The 18,844-nt window shown below is 48.6% G+C and overlaps 1 non-coding gene across 1 annotated transcript; it reads left to right on the top strand.

The window, feature by feature from the left end:
- Nucleotides 1–18,772: 18,772 nt before the first annotated feature.
- Nucleotides 18,773–18,844, top strand: trnag-ucc (transfer RNA glycine (anticodon UCC)). Its single transcript has one exon. It is a non-coding gene; the product is annotated as a tRNA-Gly (tRNA).

Here is an 18,844-nt window from a genome sequence, read left to right on the forward strand (position 1 = left end):
GGAAGGGGAGAGAGAGAATGGAGAAGGGAAGTGGAGGTGAGGAAGGGGGAAGGAGAGAGGGGAGAAGGAGAGAAGGAGGGGGGAGGAGTGGGGGAAGGAAGGGGAAGAGGAGTGGGAAGAAGGAGATAGGGGAGAAGGAGGTGTAGAAGGAAGGGGGAAGGAGGGGGAGAAGGAGAGAGGGGGAAGGAGAGAAGGGTGAAGGAGAGAGGGTAAGGAATGTGGAAGAAGAGAGGGGAGAAGGTGAGGGGGAGAAGGAGACAGGTGGGGATGAAGAGAATAGAATGAAGGGGAGGAGAAAGGGGAGAAGGAGTGGGGAACGAGAGGGTGGGAAGGAGTGAGGGGAAGGAAGCGGGAACGAGAGTGGAGAAGGAGAGAGGGGTGAACGAGGGGGGAAGGAAGGGGCAAGGAGTGAGTGGGAAGTAGGGTGGGGAGAAGGAGAAAGGGGAAGAAACAGGGAAGGAAAGAGGGGGAATGGGGGAAGGAATGGGGAAGGAGAGAGGGGAGAAGGAGAGAGGGGAAGGAAGGAGTAAGGAGAGAGGGGAAAAGGAGAGAGGGGAAGGAAGGGGGAAGGAGAGGGGGAAGGAGAGAGGGGGGTAGGAGAGAGGGAAGACAAAGAGGGGGGAAGGAGGGGGTAAGGAGAGAAGGAGAAGGAGGGAGGGGGAAGGAGAGGGGAAAGGAGAGAGGGGAGAAGGAGAGGGGGAAGGAGAGAGGGGGAAGTAGGGAGAGGAGAGGGAGAAAAGGGACGAAACAGGGAAGGAAAGAGGGGGAGGTGGGAAGGAAGGGGGAAGGAGAGAGCGGAGAAGGAGAGAGGGGAAGGAAGGGGGTAGGAGAGAGGGGAGAAGGAGAGAGGGGGAAGGAGAGAGGGGGAAAGGAGGGAAGGGGAGAGGGGAAAAGGAGAGATTGGGAAAGGAGAGAGGGGGAAGGAGTGAGTGGGGAATGATCGAGACGGAAGGAGAGAGGGGGAGGAGAGAGGGTAGACAAAAAGGGGGGATGGAGATGGTAAGGAGAGAGGGAGAAGTAGAGAGGGGGAAGGAGAGGGGAAAGGAGAGAGGGGAGAAGGACAGGGGGAAGGAGAGAGGGAGAAGTAGGGTGGGGAGAGGGAGAAAAGGGACGAAACAGGGAAGGAAAGAGGGGGAAGGGGGAAGGAAGGGGGAAGGAGAGGAGGGAAGGAAGGGGAGAGAGAGAGAATGGAGAAGTAGAGTGGAGGGTAGGAAGTGGGAAGGAGAGAGGGGACACAGAGAGGGAGAAGGAGGGGGGAAGGAAAGACAGAGAAGGAGGGAGGGGGAAGGAGAACGGAAAGCAGAGGGGCAGAAGGAGAGAGGGGAGAAGGAGAGTGGGAACGAGAGAGGGGAGAAGGAGTGGGGGAAGGACAGAGGAGAGAAGGACAGAGGGGAAGGAAGGGGGAAGGAGATAGGGGAGAAGGAGAGAGGGGATGGAAGGGGGAAGGAGAGAGGGGAGAAGGAGACGGGTGGGGAAGAAGAGAGCGGAAGGAAGGGGGAAGGAGAGAGGGGAGAAGGAGAGAGGGGGAAGGAGAGGAGGGAAGGAAGGGGAGAGAGAGAATGGAGAAGGAGAGTGGAAGGAAGGAAGGGGGATGGAGAGAGGGGAGAAGGAGACGGGTGGGGAAGAAGAGAGGGGAAGGAAGGGGGAAGGAGAGAGGGGAGAAGGAGAGGGGGGAAGGAGAGGAGGGAAGGAAGGGGAGAGAGAGAATGAAGAAGGAGAGTGGAGGGAAGGAAGGGGGAAGGAGAGAGGGGAGAAGGAGAGAGGGGACACAGAGAGGGAGAAGGAGGGGGGAAAGAAAGTCGGAGAAGGAGTGAGGGGGAAGGAGAGCGGAAAGGAGAGGGGCAGAAGGCGAGAGGGGAGAAGGAGAGGGGGAACGTGAGAGGGGAGAAGGAGGGGGAAAGGAGATAGGGGAGAAGGAGAGCGGGGAAGGAAGAGGGAAGGAGAGAGTGGAGAAGGAGAGAGGGGGAAGGAGAGAGTGGAAGGAAGGGGGAAGGAGAGGGGGAAGGATAGAGGGGTGAAGGAGAGAGGGAATGGAAGGATGAAGGAAAGAGGGGAGTACGAGACGGGTGGGGAAGAAGAGAGGGGAAGGAGAGGGGGAAGGAGAGAGGGGGAAGGAAGGGGGAACGAGAGAGTGGAGAAGGAGAGAGAGGGGAAGGAGAGAGGGGAAGGATGGGGGAAGGAGAGAGGGGAGAAGGAGAGAGGGCAAGGAACGGGGAAGGAGAGAGGGGAGAAGGAAGGGGAAAGAAGAGAGCCGAGAAGGACAGAGAGGAGAAGGAGAGGGACGAAGGAGCGGGGGAAGGAGCGAGGGAAGAAGGAGAAAGGGGAGGTCAGAGAGAGGACAAAGAGAGTGGGGAAGGAGAGAGATGAAAAGAGGGGGAAAGGAGTGAGTGGGAATAAGGGTGGAAGGAGAGAGGGGGGTAGGAGAGAGTGGGGGGAACAAGAGAGGGGGAAGGGAGAAGGAGTGAGGGGAAAAGGAGAGGGGAATGGGGAGTGGGAAGTACAGAGGGGAAGAGGAGAGAGAGGAGAAGGAGAGATTGGAGAAGGAGAGGGGGGAAGGAGAGAGGGGGAAGGAGAGACGGGAGAAGGATAGAGGGGAATGAGGAGGGAAGGAAGGGGGGAGGAGGGAGGGGAGAAGGAGAGAGGGGAAGGAGGGCGGGGAGAAGGAAGGAGGCGAGAATGAGGGACGGGAGAAGGAGGGAGGGGAGAAGGAGGTTGAAGGAGAGAGGGGGCAAGAAAGGGGAGAGGGGGAGAATGTGAGAGGGGAAGGAAGGGGAAAGGAGAGAGGGGAGAAAGAGAGCGGGGAAGGTAGGGGGAAGGAGAGAAGGAGAGAAGGGTGGGGGAGTAGGAGTGGGGGTAGGAGTGAGGGAAGGAGGAGGGGTAGAAGGAAGGGGGAAGGAGAGGGGGAGAAGGAGAGAGGGGAGAAGGAGAGCGGGGATAAGGAGAAAGTGGAAGGAAGGGGGAAGGAGAGAGTGGAAGGAAGGGGGAAGGGGAGAGAGGAGAGGGAGGAAGGAGAGAGGGAGAAGGAGAGCGGGGGGAAGGAATAGGGAAGGAGAGAGGGGAGAAAGAGAGAGGGGAAGGAAGGGTGTAGGAGAGGGGGAGAAGGAGAGCGGGGGGGAGAGAGGGGACATGGAGAGGGGGACGGAGGGGGTGGAAGGAAAGACAGAGAAGGAGAGAGGGGAAGGAGAGGGGAAAGGAGAGAGTGCGAGGGAGGGTGGAAGGAGAGTGGGGGGAAGGAGAGAGTGGGGAAGGAGGGAAGGAGTGAGGGGAGAAGGAGAGATGGTGAAAGGAGACGTGGAGGAGAGAGGTGGAAGGAGAGAGTGGGGATGGATAGAGGGGGAAGGAGAGAGGGGGAAGGGGAGAGGGGGTCAGTAGAGAGGAAAGGAAGGGGGAAGGAGAGGGTGGAAGGAAGGGAGAAGGAGAGAGGGGAGAAGGAGAGCGGGGAAAGGAAGGGGGGAGGGGAGAAACAGCGGGGAAGGAAGGGGGAGGAGAGAGGGGAGAACGAAGGGGGAAGGAGAGAGGGGGGAAAGAGAGGGGATAAAGAGAGGGGGGAAGGAAAGGGGGACGGATAGGGGGGTAGGAGAGAGTGGGAAGGTGGGTGGAAGGATAGAGGGGAAGGAGAGAGTGGAGAAGGAGGGGGAAAACAAGACAGGGGAAGGAGGGAAGGAGTGAGGGGAGGAGAGATGTGCGAAAGGAGAGAGGGTAGAAGGAGAGGGAGGAAGGAGGGGGGAAGGAGAGAGGGAGAAGGAGGGAGGGGGAAGGAGAGGGGAAAGGAGAGAGTGGAGAAGGAGAGGGGGAAAGAGAGAGGGGGAAGTAGGGAGGGGAAAAGGAGAATGGGGAAGAAACAGGGAAGGAAAGAGGGAGAAGGGGAAGGAAAGGGGAAGGAGAGAGGGGAGAAGGAGAGAAGGGAAGGAAGGGGGAAGGAGAGAGGGTAGAAGGAGAGAGGGGAAGGAAGGGGGAAGGAGAGAGGGGAGAATCAGCTGGGAAGGAACGGGGAAGGATAGCGCGGAGAAGGAAGGGGGAAGAAGAGAGGCGAGAAGGAGAGAGGGGAGAAGGAGAGAGGTGAAGGAAGGGGGAAGTAGAGAGGGGGAAGGAAAGGGGAAAGAGAGAGGGGAGAAGGAGAGAGGGGAAGGAAATGGGGAGGAGCGAGGGGAGAAGGAGAGAGGGGAAGGAAGGGGGAAGGAGAGAGGGGAGAAGGAGAGAGGGTAAGGAATGGGGAAGGAGAGAGGGGTGAAGGAGAGAGTGAAATGAAGGGGGAAGGAGAGAGGGGACACAGAGAGGGGGGAAGGAGAGATGAGGGAAGGAGCGAGGGGAAGGAAGGGAGAACGAGAGAGTGGAGAAGGAGAGAGGGGGAAGGAAGGGGGAAGGAGAGGGAGAGAAGGAGAGATGGGAAAGAAGGGGGAAGGAGAGAAGGGGAAGGAGAGAAGGGGGAAGGAGAGAGGGGAGAAGGAGAGATGGGAAGGAAGGGGGAAGTAGAGAGGGGGAAGGAAGGGGGAAGGAGAGAGGGGAGAAGGAGAGAGGGGGAGGAGACGGGTTGAAGGAGAGATGGTAAGGAATGGGGAAGGAGAGAGGGGAGAAGGAGAGAGTGGAAGGAAGGGGGAAGGAGAGGGGGAGAAGGAGAGGGGGGAAGGAAGGGGGAAGGAGAGAGGGGAGAAGGAGAGAGGGGGAAGAAGAGAGGGGAGAAGAATAGAGGACCTGAATTTTCTCTAAGTGGTTACTGATTTACACTAACCCAGCATTTTCTCAGAGTCAAGGTTGTACCGACCTGAAAATTTTCCAACTGTCAGTGGTTACTGATTTGTGCTCACATGAAATTTTTCCAACTGTCAGTGGTTAGTGATTTATACTGACCCGAAATTATTCCAAGTGTCGGTGGTTACTGATTTGCACTGCCCTGAGGTTTGTCAATGTGTCAGTATTTCCTGATTTGCACCGACCAGAATTATTTTTCCATGTATCAGTGGTTACTGATTTGTACTGATCACAAATTAGTTTCAGTTTTGGTGGTCGCGGACTTCTACTGACCTGGACCTTTTCTAAGTGTGGATGGTGACTGATTTGCACTGACCCAAATTCTTTTAAAATGTCAGTGCTCACTGATTTGTACTGGCCCGTAATTTCTCTAAATGTTGGTGGTTACTGATTTGTACTCACCCAATATTTTTCGAAGTGTCAGTGCTCACTGATTTGAACTGACCCTAAATTTTTTCCAACTGTCTGTGGTTACTGATTTGTAACTGACCATCAGTTTTTCGAAGTGTGGATGGTGACTGATTTGTACTGACCCGATTTTTTTAAAATCTCAGAGCTTATCGATTTGTACTGACCCACAATTTTTTCAACCGTCTGTGGTTACTGATTCGTACTGATCCTAAATTTGTCCAACTGTCAGTGGTTATTGATTTCTACTGACCTGAAATTATTCTAAGTGTCAGTGATTACTGATTTGCACTGCCCTGAAGTTTGTTGAAGGGTCAGTGTTTCCTAATTTGCACCGACCAGAATTTTTTCCGTATCAGTAGTTACTGATTTGTACTGACCCCAATTTAGTCTCAGTTTTGGTGGTTATTGATTTCTACTGACCCGAACCTTTTCTAAATGTGGATGGTTACTGATTTGCACTGACCCAAATTCTTTTGAAATGTCAGTGCTCACCACTTTTGGGTGATTACTGAATTGTACTCACCCAATATTTTTCGAAGTGTCAGTGTTTACTGATTTGAACTGACCCAAAATTTTTTGAAGTGTTAGTGCTTACTGATTTGTATCTGACCTCAGTTTTTCAAATTGTGGATGGTGACTGATTTGTACTGAACTGATTTTTTTTTTAAACCTCAGCGCTTACCGATTTGTACTGACCTGCAATCTTTCCAACTGTCTGTGGTTACTGATTTTCACTGACCCTAAATTTTAGCAACTGTCAGTGGTTATTGATTTCTAATGACTAGAAATTATTCTCTGTGTCGGTGATTACTGATTTGCACTGCCCTGAGGTTTGTCAAAGTGTCAGTGTTTCCTGATTTGCACCGACCAGAATTTTCTTTCCATGTATCAGTGTTTACTGATTTGCACTGACCCCAAATTATTCTGTTTTGGTGGTTACTGATTTGTACTGACCCAAACTTTTTCTAAATGTGGATGGTTACTGATTTGTACTGACCCGTAATTTCTCTAAATGTTGGTGGTTACTGATTTGTACTCACCTAATATTTTTTGAAGTGTCAGTGCTGACTGATTTGAACTGACCATAAATTTTTCCACCTGTCGGTGGTCACTGATTTTCACTGACTAGAAATGTTTTGAAGTGTTAGTGCTTACTGATTTGAACTGAACCAAATTTTGCCAACTGTCGATGGTTAATGATTTCTACTGACCTGAAATTATTTGAAGTGTCAGTGGTTACTGACTTGCACTGCCCTGAAGTTTGTCGAAGTGTCAGTGTTTACGGATTTGCACCGACCAGAATTTTCTTCCACGTATCAGTGTTTACTGATTTGTACTGACCCCAAATTATTGTCAGTTTTGGTGGTTACTGATTTCTACTGACCCCAACCTTTTCTAAGTGTGGATGGTTACTAATTTGCACTGACCCAAAGTCTTTTGAAATGTCAGTGCTCACCACTTTTTGGTGGTTACTGATTTGTACTCACCCAATATTTTTCGAAGTCTTAATGCTTACTGATTTGAACTGACCCTAAATTTTTCCAAATGTCAGTGGTTACTGATTTCTACTGACAAGAAATTATTCCAAGTGTCGGTGGTTACTGAGTTGAACTGCCCTGAAGTGTGTCGAAGTGTCATTGTTTCCTGATTTGCACCGACCAGAATGTTTTCCACGTATCAGTGTTTACTGATTTGTACTGACCCCAAATTATTCTCAGTTTTGGTGTGGATGGTGATTGATTTGCACTGACCCAAATTCCTTTTAAGTGTCAGTGCTCATCAATTTGTACTGACCCGAAATTATTCTAAGTGTCGGTGGTCACTGATTTGCACTGTCCTAAAGTGTGTCGAAGTGTCAGAGTTTCCTGATTTGCACCGACCAGAATTTTATTTTCATGTATCAGTAGTTACTGATTTGTACTGACTTGAAATATTTCAAACTGTCAGTGGTTACTGATTTGCATGGCCCCAAAGTTTGTCAAAGTGTCGGTGTTTCCTGATTTGTATCAACCAGAATTTTTTTTCCATGTATCAGTGCTTACTGATTTGAATAGGCCATAAACTTTTCAAACTGTCAGTAGTTACTGATTTTCACTGACTAGAAATTTTTTGAAGTGTTCGTGCTTGTTGATTTGAAATGACCCTACATTTTTCTAACTGTCAGTGGTTACTGATTTGTAACTTACCCTCAGTTTTTCTAAGTGTGGATAGTGACTGATTTTTATTGACCAGAATTTTTTTTGAAATCTCAGTGCTTTCCGATTTGTACTAACCCACAATTTTTCCAACCGTCTGTGATTACTGAGTTGCACTGACCCAAATTCTTTTGAAGTGCCAGTGCTCACCGATTTGTACTGACCAAAATGTTTCTTACTGTCACTGGTTCCTGATTCGTACTGACTTGAAATTTTTCAAATAGTCGGTGATTACTGATTTGCACTGCCCTGAAGTTTGTCGAATTGTCAGTGTTTCCAGATTTGCACCGACCAGAATTTTTTTCCATGTACCAGTGGTTACTGATTTTTACTGACCCCAAATTATTCTCTGTGTCGGTGGTTACTGATTTTCACTGACCCTAAATTTTTCCAACTGTCAGTGGTTACTGATTTTCACTGACCAGAAATTGTTTGAACTGTTGGTCATTACTGATTTTCACTGACCAGAAATTGTTTGAACTGTTGGTCATTACTGATTTTCACTGACCAGAAATTGTTTGAACTGTTGGTCATTACTGATTTTCACTGACCAGAAATTGTTTGAACTGTTGGTCATTACTGATTTGAACTGACCAACTAGAATTTTTTTCCATGTATCATTACTTACTAATTTGAACTGAGCCTAAATTTTTCCAACGGTCAGTGTTTGCTGATTTGCACAGACCAGAATTTTTATTCTATGTATCAGTGGTTACTGATTTGCACTGTCCGAAAGTGTGTCGAAGTGTCAGAGTTTCCTGATTTGCACCGACCAGGATTTTTATTCCATGCATCAGTGGTTACTGATTTGTACTGACCACAAATTAATCTCTGTGTCAGTGGTTATTGATTTCTACTGATCCGAACATTTTCTAAGTGTAGATGGTGACTGATTTGCATTGTCCCAAATTCTTTTAAAATGTCAGTGCTCACCGATTTGTACTGACCCCTAAATTCTCTAAATGTTGGTGATTACTGATTTGTACACACCCAAAATTTTTCAAACTGTCAGTGCTTACTGATTTGAACTGACCCTAAATTATTCCAACTGTCGGTGGTTACTGATCTGTAACTGACCCTCAGTTTTTCTAAGTATGGATAGTGACTGATTTGTACTGACCTGAATTATTTTGAAATCTCAGTGCTTATCGATTTGTACTGACTCACAATTTTTCCAACCATCTGTGGTTACTGATTTGCACTGACCTAAATTTTTCCAACTGTCAGTGATTATTGATTTCTACTGACCTGAAATTATTCTCTGTGTCAGTGATTACTGATTTGCACTGCCCTGAAGTGTGTCGAAGTGTCATTGTTTCTTGATTCACACCAACCAGAATGTTTTCCACGTATCAGTGTTTACTGATTTGTACTGACCCCAAATTATTCTCAGTTTTGGTGGTTACTGATTTCTACTGACCCAAACCTTTTTCTAAGTGTGGATGGTTACTGATTTGCACTGACCCAATGCTCACTGATTTGTACTGACCTGAAATGTTTCTTACTGTCACTGGTCCCTGATTCGTACTGACTTGAAATTTTTCAAACTGTCAGTGGTTACTGATTTGTACTGCCCCAAAGTTTGTCGAAGTGTCAGTGTTTCCTGATTTGCACCAACCAGAATTTTTTTCCATGTATCAGTGCTTACTGATTTGAGCTGACCCTAAATTTTTCCAACTGTCAGTGGTTACTGATTTGCACCGACCAGAATTTTTATTCCACATATCACTGGTTACTGATTTGTACTGACCCCAAATTATTCTCAGTTTTGGTGGTTATTGATTTCTACTGACCCGAACCTTTTCTAAGTGTGGATGGTGACTGATCTGAACTGCCCCAAATTCTTTTGAAATGTCAGTGCTCACTGATTTGTACTGACTGTAATTTCTCTAACTGTTGGTGATTACTGATTTGTGCTTACCCAATATTTTTCAAAGTGTCAGTGCTTACTGATTTGAACTGACCCTAAGTCTTTCTACCTTCAGTGGTTACTGATTTTTACTGACTTGAAATTTGTCTAACTGTCAATGGTTATTGATTTGAAATGAACCAAATTTTTCCAACTGTCGGTGGTTATTGATTTCTACTGACCTGAAATTATTCCATGTATCGGTGGTTACTGATTTGCACTGCCCTGAAGTTTGTCGAAGTGTCAGTGTTTACGGATTTGCACCGACCAGAATTTGCTTTCCATGTATCAGTGGTTACTGATTTCTACTGACCCGAAACATTTTTTGAGTGTGGATGGTCACTGATTTGCACTGTCCCAAGTTCTTTTGAAATGTCAGTGCTCACCAATTTGAACTGACCCATAATTATTCCAAATGTCAGTGGTTACTGATTTGTAATGACCCAAAATGTTTCTTACTGTCACTGGTTCCTGGTTTGTACTGAATTGAAATTTTTCAAACTGCCAGTGGTTACTGATTTGCACTGCCCCAAAGTTTGTCGAAGGGTCAGTGTTTCGACCAGAATGTTTTTCCATGTACCAGTGTTTACTGCTTTGCACTGACCTGAACATTTTCTCAGTGTCGGTAGTGACTGATTTTTCCTGAGCACAAATGTTCCTAAGCGTGGATGGTGACTGATTTGCACTGTCACAAAGATTTTCCAAGAGTCAATGTTTTGACCAGAATTTTTTTCCATGAATCACTAGATACTGATTTTTACTGACCACAAATTTTTCTAATGGTTACTAATTTAAACTGTCCCAAAATGTTTTGAAATGTCAGTGCTCACCGATTTGTACAGACTCGAAATTCATCCAAATGTCGGTGGTTACTGATTTAGAGTCGTAGAGTGATAGAGGTGTACAGGATGGAAACAGACCCTTCGGTCCAACGTGTCCATGCTGACCAGATATCCCAACCCAATCTAGTCCCACCTGCCAGTACCTGGCCCATATCCCCCCAAACCCTTCCTATTCATATACCCATCCAATTGCCTCTTAAATGTTGCAATTGTACCAGCCTCCACCACATCCTCTGGCAGCTCATTCCATACACTACCAAGTGTGTGAAAACTTTGTCCCTTAGGTCTCTTTTATATCTTTCCCCTCTCAACCTAAACCTTTGCCCTCTAGTTCTGGACTCCACGACCGCAGGGAAAATACTTTGTCTATTTATCCTATCCATGCCCCTCATGATTTTGAAAACCTCTATCAGGTCACCCCTCAGCCTCTGACGCTCTAGGGAAAACAGCCCCAGCCTGATCAGCCTCTCCCTATAGCTCAAAACTTCTAAGCCTGGCAACATCCTTGTGAATCTTTTCTGAACTCTATCAAATTTCACAACATCGTTGCGATAGGAAGGAGACCAGAAATGCATGCAATATTCCAACAGTGGCCTAACCAATGTCCTGTATAGCCAAAACATGACCTCCCAACTCTGTACCCAATACTCTGACCAATAAAGGAAAGCAGACCAAACGCCTTCTTCACTATCCTATCTACCTGCGGCTCTACTTTCAAGGAGGTATGAACCTGCACTCCAAGGTCTCTTTGTACAGCAACACTCCCCAGGACCTTACCATTAGGTGGATAGGTCCTGCTAAGATTTGCTTTCCCAAAATTCAGCACCTCGCATTTATCTGAGTTAAACGCCATCTGCCACTTCTCAGCCCATTGGCCCTTCTGGTCCAGATCCTGTTGTAATCTGAGGTAAGCCGCTACACCTCCAATTTTGGTGTCATCCGAAAACGTACTAACTGTACCTGTTATGCTCGCATCCAAATCATTTATGTAAATGAAAAAAAAGTAGAGGACCCAACTCTGATCCTTGTGGCACTCCACTGGTCACAGGCCTCCAGTCTGAAAAACAACCCTCCATCACCACCCTCTGTCTTCTACCTTTGAGCCAGTTCTGTATCCAAATGGCTAGTTCTCCCTGTATTCCATGAGATCTAACCTTACTCACCAGTATCCCATGGGGAACCTTGTCGAAGGCCTTACTGAAATCGATTTAGATCACATTTACTACTCTGCCCTCATCAATCTTCTTTTTTACTTCTTCAAAAAACTCAATCAAGTTTGTGAGACATGATTTCCCACGCACAAAGCCATGTTCACTATCCCGCATCAGTCCTTGCCTTTCCAAATACATGTACATCCTGTCCCTCAGGATTCCCTCCAACAACTTGCCCACCACCGAGGTCAGGCTCACCGGTCTATAGTTCATTGGCTTGTCCTTCCCACCCTTCTTAAACAGTGGCACCATGTTTGCCAACCTCCAGTCTTCCAGCACCTCACCTGTGACTATCGATGATACAAATATCTCAGCAAAATGCCCAGCAATCACTTCTCTAGCAGAGTTCTCAGGTACACCTGATCAGGTCCTGGGGATTTATCCACCTTTATGCGTTTCAAGACATCCAGCACTTCCTCCTCTGTAATATGGACATTTTTCAAGATGTCACCATCTATTTCCCTACAGTCTATATCTTCCATATCCTTTTCCACAGTAAATACTGATGCAAAATACACGTGTAGTATCTCCCCCATTTTCTGTGGCTCCACAAAAAGGCCGCCTTGCTGATGTTAGAGGGGCCCTATTATCTCCCTAGTTACCCTTTGTCCTTAATGTATTTGTAAAAACCTTTTGGATTCTCCTTAATTCTATTTGCCAAAGCTATCTCATGTCCCCTTTTTGCCCTCCTGATTTCCCCCTTAAGTTATACTCCTACTGCCTTTATAGTCTTCTAAGGATTCACTTGATCTATCCTGTCTATACCTGACATATGCTTCCTCCTTTTTCTTAACCAAACCTTCAATCTCTTTAGTCATCCAGCATTCCCTATATCTACCAGCCTTCCCTTTCACTCTGACAGGAATATACTTTCTCTGGATTCTTGTTATCTCATTTCTGAAGGCTTCCCATTTTCCACCCATCCCTTTACCTGCGAACATCTGCCTCCAATCAGCTTTCGAAAGTTCCTGCCTAATACCGTCAAAATTGGCCTTTTTCCAATTTAGAACTTCAACTTTTAGATCTGCTCTACTCTTTTCCATCACTATTTTAAATCTAATAGAATTATGGTCGCAGGCCCCAAAGTGCTCCCCCACTGACACCTCAGTCACCTGCCCTGCCTATTTCCCAAGAGTAGGTCAAGTTTTGCACATTCTCTGGGAAGTACATCCACATACTGAATCAGAAAATTTTCTTGTACACACTTAAATTCCTCTCTATCTAAACTCTTAACACTATAGCAGTCCCAGTCTATGTTTGGAAAGTTAAAATCCCTGACCATAACCACCCTATTATTCTTACAGATAGCTGAGATCCCCTAATAAATTTGTTTCTCAATTTCCCTCTGACTATTAGGGGGTCTATAATATAATCCCAATCAGGTGATCATCCCTTTCTTATTTCTCAATTCCACCCAACTAATGTCCCTGGATGTATTTCCAGGAATATCCTCCCTCAGCACAGCTGTAATGCTATCCCTTATCAGAAACATCACTCCCCCTCCTCTATTGCCTCCCTTTCTATCCTTCCTGTAGCACTTGTATCCTGGAACATTCAGCTGCCAGTCCTGCCCATCTCTGAGCCATGTTTCCATAATTTCTATGATATCTCACAAATGTGAGGTGATGCATTTAGGCAAGACTAATTCAAGAGCAAATTATACAATGGACAGAGGACCCTTGGGAACAGTTGATGGGCAATGAGATCTGGGAGTGCAGGTCCATTGTACCCTGAAGGTTGCTGCACAGGTGGATAGAGTGGTCAAGAAGGCATATAGTCTGCTTGGCTTCATTGGACGGGGTATTGAGTGTAAGAGCTGGCAGGTCATGCTAAAATTGTACAAGACATTGGTTCGGCCGTATTTAGAATACTGTTACAGTTCTGGTCGCCACATTACTAAAAGAATGTGGATGCTTGGAGAGGGTGCAGAGAAGGTTTATGAGGATGTTGCCTGGTATGGAAGATGGTAGTTATGAAGAGAGGTTGAGTAGTTTAGGTTTATTTTCATTAGAAAAAGGGAGATTGAGGGGGGCCGTGATTGAGGTTTATGAAATCATGAAGGGTGTAGACAGGGTGGATGGAGATAAGCTTTTTCCCAGGGTGAAGGATTCAATAATAAGAGGTCACACTTTCAAGGTGAGAGGTGGAAAGTTTAAAGGGGATACACACGGCAAGTACTTCACACAGAGTGTGGTGGGCGTTTGAAACGTGTTACCAGCAGAGGTGGGAGGGGCAGGGACGGTAGGGACATTTAAGATGTGTGTGGACAGATGCATGAGCAGGTGGGGAACAGAGGGATACAGATACTCAGGAATTGGGCGACAGGTTTAGACAGGACATTTGGATTGGCTCAGGCTTGGAGGGCAGAAGGACCTGTTCTTTAACTGTACATTGTCGTTCTTTAACGCAGTCCCGTGTTCCTAACCGTGCCCTGAGTTCATCTGCCTTCCATGTTCGGCCCCTTGCATTGAAATAAATGTAGTTTTATTTATTAGTCCTACCTTGTCCCTGCCTGTCCTGACTGTTTGACTCACTTCTGTACGTAACATTCCCAGTCTCAGAATGATCTCTTTCCTCACTATCTCCCTGGGTCCCACCCCCCCACCTTACTAGTTTAAATCCTCCCGAGCGGCTCGAGCAAATCTCCCCACCAGTACATTCGACCCCTTCCAATTTAGGTGCAATCCATCCTTCTCGTAAAGGTCACTTCTACCCAGGAAGAGATTCCAATGATCCCAAAAAGTGAATACTTCTCCCATACACCAGTCCCACAACAGGAGAGGGGAGGAAAGGAGGGTGAGGAGAAGGGGGGAGGTGTTAAGGGGGAATGGAGGGGGGGAAGGAAGGGACAGGAAGGAGATGTGGAAGGGAAGGGAGGGGAGGGAGAGGAGTGGAAGGAGAAGGTGTAGGAGGGGGGAAGGAGGGGTGGAGGAGTGGGGGAAGGAGACATGGGGGAGGGAAGGGCGAAGGAGAAGGCAGAGGGGGGAGGGAGGGGGGAAGGAGAGGGTGGGGGGGAGGAGAGGGGTGAAGGAGAGGGGGTGGAGTAGGGTGAATGAGCGGGGGAATGAGGGGGAGATGAGGAGGAGGAGAGGAAAGGGGAGAGGAAAGGGAGGAAAGGAGAGGATGGAAAGAGAGGGGGGTAAGAGAGGGGGGAAGGTGAGGAATGGAAAGGAGATGTGGGAAGATAGGGGAGGGGAAGGGGAGGAGTGGAAGGAGAAGGTGGTAGAAGGGGGGAAGGAGGTTGGAGTAGGGGTGGAGGAGAGGGGGAAATGAGGGAGGGGAGGAAGGAGAGGAGGGGGGTATGCGGGGGGGAAGGAGAGTTGGGGAAGGAGAGAGGAAAGGAGAGGGGAAATGTTGAGGGGAAAGGAGAGGGGCAATGCAGAGGGGGAAAGGGAAGAAGAGGGTGAAGGGGAAGGCGAAGTGGGGGAAAGAGAGTTGGGGAGGAAAGGATGGGTGGAAGGAGACGTGCAAAGGGGGAATGAGAGGGGGAGGGGGAAGGGGAAGGGGTGAAGGAGAGGTGGGTAAGGAGAGGGGATAAGGAGCGGGGAGGAGAGTGGTGGCAAGAGGGGAATAGGGTTGGAAAGAGAGTGGGGGGGGAAGGAAGGGAGAAGGAGAAGGGGTTGAAGGAAAGGGGATGGAGAGAGGGAGGAAGGAGAGGGGGTGAAAGGGGAGGGAAGGGAGGATGGGGAGGAGGGGAAGCAGTGCGGGAAGGGGGGGGGAAGAATTGGGGTGGAAGGAGAAAGGGGGTGAAGAAGAGGGGGTTTGAGAGGGTGGGAGGAGAGGGTGAGAGGAGAGGGCAGAGTTGGGGGGGAAAGCGATTGGCATGGAAGGAGAGGGGGAAAGTAAGGGGGATGGAGGGGAGAAGCAGAGAGAGAGAGAGAAGAGTGGGGGGATGGAGGGTGGGGAGGAGAGGAGAGGGATGTAAGGGGGTGACAGAGAGGCTTGAATGAGGGGAGAGGAATGAAGTGGGGAAGGAGAGGGTGGAGGGGGCAGAGGTGGGGAGGAGAGGGAAATGGGGAAGGAGGGGTGGATGGGGGAAGGAGAGGGGGGAGGGAGAGGGGGAGGCGGGTAGAGGGGAAGGCGAGTGCTCGGGAACGAGGGGAGAAGGTAAGGGTGATGGAGGGGAAAACAGAGAGAAGAGTGGGAGGAAGGAGTGAGGAGGAGAGGAGGAGGAGGGGCAGGTGAGAAAGAAGAGAGGGAGAGAGGGAGAGAAGAGGGAGGTAGAAAAGAGAGAGAGAGACACAGAAATGTCCCTCAGTCCCCCCTCTCCCCTCTGCCCTCTCCCCTCTGACATGTGTTAGTGACATGTGCAGTCCCACCACATGGTACTGAGTCCAAATCTCCCTCAGGGACAGGAGGACAGGGAGGGAGGGGGGTGTGGTCTTCCCCAGTTTCCTCATTCACCCTCCCCCCTGACCCCAGCTCAGCCCCGCCCCCAGCTCCAACCTTCCAGCTCAGCCCCGCCCCCAGCTCCAACCTTCCAGCTCAGCCCCGCCCCCATGACCTGTCCCACCTGTCAATCTTCCTTCCCACCAATCCGCTCCACCCTCCTGTTCCTGCTGATCCCTCCTCCCCGCCGCCAGAGGGAGCCGCTCTGCCTCTCCTCACGGCCCTGGTCTGAGTCACCTCTTCCCTCCTCCCGCTTCCTCCTTGTCAATCCTTCCCCTGTGGGGGCGGGTGGCCATCCTGGGGTGACGTCACCGCGCAGCCCCTTGCGCCTTTGCGTCACCCAGGTGATTGTGACGCTGTCAGTGAGTGAGAGTCCCCCCTGAGTGTAACCATCTGTAACACAGTCTGGGTCCCATCAGCTGATTCCCAGCTTTTACAGATGGAATGTCCAGGAGAAAGTGTCACAGTCACGGGATGGCCCTCAGACCATTGTCAGGGAAGAGGGGAATCTGGTTACAATCTCATGGTCATTTGGACAATTAACAGATCCGTGTAATCACTGGGTGTCCGTCTGGGAAATGGATTGATGATGATGGAGAGGAGTTGGGTTCTCCAGAATTAGGTGGAATAAACTTGCAGTGCAGCTTGTTCAGCACCACAGCTACAAACATCCCCTGTCTCCACCACCGACACTCAGTAACAGCAGTGTGGACCATAGACAAGATGGACTGGAGAAATTCCCCAAGGTTCCTTCCAGAGCAGCTTCCAGACCCACGGCACTATCATGTGGAATGCTGAACACAGCAGATACACGGGCACACCACCAGGTGACAATTCCACATCAAGACACTCCCCACCCTGGCTTGGAAAAACATCTCAGTCCCACAAGTGCCATTGGTTGGAAATCCTGGAACTCCCTCCCTTACATCATTGTGGGTTTATCTGCCCCAAATAAATGGCAGCAGTTCAAGGCAATAACTCACCGTCACCTTCACCAGAGCAATTATATCTGAGCAATCCGTGGGGACCCAGCGGCAATGACCCAAACACATGAATGAATCACAAAATAAAGCTCAGTATTTGGGACCCGTGTGCTCCAGGGCTGAGCTTCTGAATAAATTGGGTCGATATTGTAGAAAATTGAAAGGCGATTTCATTTGAATATCTCAGATTGTGAAGAGGCTTGAGAGGGGAGATGCTGAGAAATTATTCCTGTGGGTCTGGGAATCTGAAACACGATAACACAGTCTCAGGAGTTGCTGGAAAAGCTCAGCAGGTCAAGCAGCATCTGTGCAGAGAAATCAGCGTTAATGTTACAGCATCCGCAGTTCATTCGGGTTTGATTACCACCCTCTCAGGGTAAGGGGCCGGTTATTTGGGACTGAGATGAGGAGACAGCGCTTCACTCTAAGGCCTCTGAGTCTTTAACATTCTCTCTCCCTGAGGAATGTGGATGGTCCCTCACTGAGTACATTTCAGATTGGAATAGACAGATTGCCGGGGTCTCAGGGTGGCGCGGGATATGGGGAGTGGATAGGAAACCGGATTTGAAATCTCAAACCAGCTCTGATTGGATTGACTGCCAGAACAGACTGAACAGTTTAAACAGGCTGTATAGCCTCCTCCTGCTCACATTTCCTGAGCTCTTAGATGTTTACTGAACCAACCCCCAATCCCTTTGGATTTGGTTCCATGAAACCGTTTATCATTAAATCTCTTCAGCCCCCACCCTATTACAAACCATCTCATTCTTTCTTCAGCGTTACCCCCCATTCCAATTCCTCAGAAATCATTACTTTTCTAACTTCCTTCTGCTCTGCTGAATCCCCCCACCCTCATAACACACGGGGTAACCTTTCCCTTCTCCCATTAGATGCTGCCTGACCTTATCAGATTTCTCAGCATGGCCTGTGTTCATTTCAGAGGGAATGACATCTCCCTGATCCTGTTTCTGTGAGAGGATATATTCTCCAATGCGACTCCTTGATAATCCGTGTGTTCACAGAGAAAAGAGGGAACGCTCTGTCCAAATTTATAACATGCACAAAAGGGCATCGAGATATTGTGATGATATTAAAAATAAAACATCTTAAACCAAATGAAATCCATGAGGAAATGGCATGTTGGAATGGGATCTGTAAGGAGCAGGAATTCAATCCGCCCTCCCCCCCTGTTGTTATTGGGTATGATGCTCCTGACCCACCGATACACAGATCTGACTAAATGCACAAACAACCTCTCTCCATTCATTTCATTCAGAATAAGGTCAATAACAGGACGGATTAAAGCAAAATACAAACTGTGATGAATGCTGCATGTAGGGAGGCATGTTTCTGTAGAGTTTATACAGCACTGAGATCAGGCTGTTCGGCCCATCATTCACATTCCAGTCTAACCGTCTGGACTCCCTCTCTAAAACTCTCCAATTACCCAGATCCCTGTCTGAATGAAGACTGTCTGTGTGGGGTTTGCACATTTTCCCGGGGTCTGCGTGGGATCCTTCTGGGTGCGTGGGTTTCCTCCCACAGTCCAATGATGTGCAGGTTATAGTGGGTTGGCCATGCTAAATTGTCCAGAGTATCCAGGGATGTGTAGGTGAGGTGGATTACCCATGGAAAATGCAGGGTTACAAGGATAGGGTAGCGGGGGTGAGTCTTGGTGGGTTACATGATGGTCCGAATGGCCGGTTTCCACACTGTAGGGATTCTATGATTCTATGCTCCTTCCCATCTGCCTCTATGGATGAGGGAGACGATCACCTGACCCAATATCCCCTTCGGTGGCTCAACGTTTGCTTTGTTTCCAACAAAGAACTGCAGATGCTGCAGATCTGAGAGACAGCACAGAAATTGCTGGAGAAACTCAGCAGGTCTGGCAGCATCTGTGGGGAGGGAACCTTTCGGATCCAGGGATTGGTCTTCAGAACTGAAGGCATCTGATTCTGGTGTTGTCAGACCTGCTGAGCTTCTCCAGCAATTTCTTGTTTGGATTTCAGCCCCAATCCAGTTGGTGATGATCACGGCCTTGTTAAGTGTGTTTGGGAATGGGGAGGGAGCTGCTTGTAGGGTGATGGTAGTGTAGTGGGGAGCACAGCTGCCTTCCAAGCAGTTGACCTGGGTTTGATTCCCGGCCATCGCA

This window comes from Chiloscyllium punctatum, chromosome 13 (genome assembly GCF_047496795.1).
Source record: "Chiloscyllium punctatum isolate Juve2018m chromosome 13, sChiPun1.3, whole genome shotgun sequence".
Lineage (NCBI taxonomy): Eukaryota > Metazoa > Chordata > Chondrichthyes > Orectolobiformes > Hemiscylliidae > Chiloscyllium > Chiloscyllium punctatum.